The following is a 4,206-nucleotide window of genomic DNA, read 5'->3' on the forward strand; positions in this document are numbered from 1 at the left end:
ACAAAGGGAAAGATATTTGACAGTTATTATATACAGATAGATTGGTAATGCAATTTTATCACTGAAGATTAGTGATACTCATTCCTTTGACATAATTACATCCATTGAGGAGGAAGGTTTTTTCCTCCCTAATTAAATTAAACCAGTTTTCTGAAGTTCTGGGCATCATATTCTTGACAGCATTTTAGGCACCTTTTGTACTACACTTGTACACCAATAGATGTTGTGTTTTTATGAAAGAATTCTTTATCTCTGTATGGAAATTAACAGCACATATCCAGAAGCTATAGAGCCATTATTAAGTGAAAATTTCACAAAAGTTTACCAGTGCTCTCTTTGCTTTGCTCACACAGAACTTATTTTTCAGGAATGTTTCCCAGGAATTTTTGGTTCAGGATAAATGCTCTGATGTTCTTTTATGTATCCAAAGAAAGTGAACAATGAAAAGAGAAGAAGGAAAAGAGAACCACAGTAAGTCACCTTGACTACAGGCATGGTCTAGGGCAGACAAACACTAAGAATTTATATATATGCAAGTTGAGACAAGGCTAGAAGTTGATCCTTTTAATTTTTGCCTTTGCCTAAATTCTTCTTGGGAAGTCTTGTGCTCCTCCAAGGAGAAGAATATTGCTGATTTAAGGTTGCTTCAGCTTTTCAGAAAGGTCTGCTAATCTTTTGTTTAATCCTTTAATAATTTGGTATGAATACTACTAATATTAGGTAGGTTATAGTAATGGCTTGTATTAATTTATTTATCTTTAAAGGCCTTATAAAGTTATTTATCATATATAAGATTTAAAGCCAGACTAACACAACAAAATCATATAAAACATATTTTTAAATTATACTAAGTCATGGTACTCTTTTAGATACATTGTCTACACTGTAATGTAATAACTTTTTCTCTCTATTTCCTTTTATCTATTTCCTCTTTTATTTGTATATTACATTTTTATGTAACAGAAATTACGTGATATTTTAAGCTTGCCTTTTCTGATTTACTTAATTTAACGTTATAGTCTTATGGTGTATCCATTTTGCTACAAATGACTAAGTTTATCTTTCTTTGGCAGAGTAGTATTCCGTTGTGTATAAATACCATATAATCTTTATCGATTTATCCGCTGATGGCCATATAAGCTGTTCCCAAAATGTAGATATTATGAATTGTGCTGCTACAAACGTGAATATGCATAGATCAGTATAGTATTATGACTTTAACATTTTGGAAAGATACCTACAGAGGGAATAGCTGGATCAAATGGAATTTCTGTTTTTAGTGTTTTGAGGAATCTCCATACTGATTTGACACATATAAGTAATCTGTCTCTGTGAATGATTGGGAAATTCTGAGGAGCTATCAGCCTGGGGAAAATGTGAAAAGCATTTATCCATCAGCTCTGGCTTCCATTTGTCAAGGCTGTTCCCAAGAACATCAAGTCTTAAAGTGTATTTGAAACTATAGTGTGGGGAGCAAGAAATAGCTGCAAATGGCAAAGGTGAAGCATTGTCAGGGGGAGCACACAGCAAAGTGGGCTGGAGTCTACAAGTAAATAATGCAATATTGGTTATAGTAGGAAATAAGATCTAGATCATGGGTGTCCAAACTTTTGCCTTGTCTGAGTTGCATTGAATGAAGAGGAATTGTCTTGGACTGCATATAAATAAATAGTATACTTAGGTATATAAGTAATTTGAATTTATTTTGTTATACTCTAATGTATTCAATTATTTTATGAAATGGTTCAAGCCCAAATTTAACAAGTAAATATGAAAACTTATGTGTCTTCTTAATAACAATAAGTACTTGTCTTCACAGGCACACATACCCACATGTAAGTTTAAATGACGTTATTGGTAATTGCTGTATTTTAGACACCAAGGCACAAAAGTGCATGTAACATCTAATACATATGGGTTTGGATTTGACCAACTATGTATGATGGGTGAGGGTAGCCCAGTTAGCACTGTACTGCACTCTTCCCTACACAACATTTCATTGTCACCTATTCAGTCCAGGCTTTAGCACTGCACACTCAAGTATGAAAAATATTTTTAAGATATGTAATAATATTAAAGGTTTATGATCTGTGGGGTGGAATTCCCAGCTATCCAGGGCTACATGTAGCCCATGGGCCATGAATCAAACACATAATCTAGTTGATTTGAAGTCACAAGAGATATCCTATACATGCTCTTATAGTAACACTATGACATAGGGCAGACATTATTATTAACTTCATTTTGAAAAATACAAATGTAGGCAGCAGGAGGCTGATTAAGGACAATCCTCCATATGATAAGGGGACCTTTAGAATCGACCTCAACTTTCCAGTAGAGTATCCATTCAAACCACTGACGATCAGACTTAAAACAAAGATCTATCAACCAAATACTGATGAAGAAGGACAGGTTTGCCTGCTGATAATTAGTGATGAGAACTGGAAGCCAGAGACCAAGACCCACCAAATAATCTAGTCCCTCATAGCACTGGTGAACAACCACGAGCCTGAGCACCCACTCTGGGCTAACCTAGCTGAAGGACCATAAAAATTTCTGTAAGAATGCTGAAGAGTTTACAAGGAAATAAGGGGAAAAGTGACCTGTGGACTAAAATCTGCCACAAATGATTCCAGCAAGTGCGAGCAGAGACCCCAAGCTGCACATTCAACACCCTACAAAACAGGACTCTGTGGAAAATTGACACATGACACCACCTGGCATTCACTTGTAGCAGTTACTTTCTACTGTTTTCTTAATCAAAAGTGATCTAGTAACCTGTAAGGAAAGGATTTAAAATTTCAGATATTCTAGTTCTGCTTTCTTTGTTTTAAAAATCACTGCTTCAGTCCACTTTAAAAGTATGGAATTTCATTTTCTTGTCCAAATTGTCCGCAAATCTTCACATTATATTTAGCCCGTGAAGTTGAAAAAAAAAAAAGAAAAATAAAGGTTATGGTTCCCCTTCCTTCCGTGCTCTTGCAACTCCTACTCTCCCTGCATTCAGTTTATTTTTCATGGATTCACTAACACCCAGATCCCATCTTCACTGCAATGAAGAAATGACTCTGGTGGCTTCTTTTCTCCCATGTCACACTATCCTCCATGGGAGTTGGTTTAGTTCTCCTGATGCCAATCTATAACGTCCTTTTAAAAAATTACAAAACAAGCAAACAACCACCACCCCCTCCCCAAAAAAGAAAATGAACAGAAAAGCCCTGTAAAGAGAGGCCCAGCTCTTCTGTAAAAATCTCGCTTATGTTTCCACAACAGTAGTGAGAGGGCAAGCCCCACTGTCTGTGTATACCTGATTGAACTGCAGCCTTATCTGGGCCATGTAGGAAACCCTCAGTGCCAGGTCTGGTGACTCTCGAGGGAGGGCTTGCTAGCTGAGGACACTACACTTGTGAGATGATGATGAATTTCTCACCACAGAGGATCCTGAGGCCAAGATTCAGCAAGTTCCCTACAGCCATGTTAGAAGGTCCCCTGGTCAGTGCCGCAGAATAGAAGCCAGAATAGCCATTTCAAACTCCAAACTCCTCCGTCCCTGATCTCCATCGGAATGTGACACTGAGCTCTGTGACTCCTCTCTGCAGCAGCCACCACAGCCCTCCCTTGGCACAGTTTGACCCTATGTGGGATTGGAATTGGCTGGACTCAAGCTTCGTATCTGGCATCAGTCTGGGGTTGCTGGAGCCCCTGCTGGACCCTTCCTTCTGAGCAGCTAGCAGCCCAGGAACATGTCAGTCTTCCTTATCTCTTTGGACTCAGGATTTTCAGAGTCAAGCTCCATGTGAAGCTCACTGAGAAATACCTTTCAATGTGTTTTATATTGTTTTGATTGCCTTTTTTGTAGAAATAAAAATTGACCTTAGAATTTATCATCAAAAAATAAAAATGAAAAAGAAAATAAAAAATACAAGTGTATAAACAATCAGTTGTGCTATTGTTAGTAAATGATTTGACTAGTCTGTGCCTCAGTTTCCACATATGGAAAAATCAGGAATTTAAATAATTTTGTATTCCTTTATAAAAATAACTAAGAGAACACCAGTAAATGCTTTGAGTTCCCAAAACAATGCAACTATGTACATAAATTATTGTCAATTGTGCTTTATAGTCCATTAAAAAAAGTGAGTCTTGTCGTTTTGAAATATTTAATTCTACTTCAAGCAAAGTTGAAAAATATAGGGACTGATTTTA

At 36.8% G+C, this 4,206-nt stretch overlaps 1 pseudogene; it reads left to right on the forward strand.

The window, feature by feature from the left end:
* The first annotated feature begins 440 nt into the window (after positions 1-440).
* Positions 441-2,614, forward strand: LOC104847629 (annotated as a pseudogene).
* Positions 2,615-4,206: the final 1,592 nt, after the last annotated feature.

The sequence above is a fragment of the Fukomys damarensis genome, unplaced genomic scaffold (assembly GCF_012274545.1).
Source record: "Fukomys damarensis isolate Sample0158 unplaced genomic scaffold, DMR_v1.0_HiC HiC_scaffold_39, whole genome shotgun sequence".
Lineage (NCBI taxonomy): Eukaryota > Metazoa > Chordata > Mammalia > Rodentia > Bathyergidae > Fukomys > Fukomys damarensis.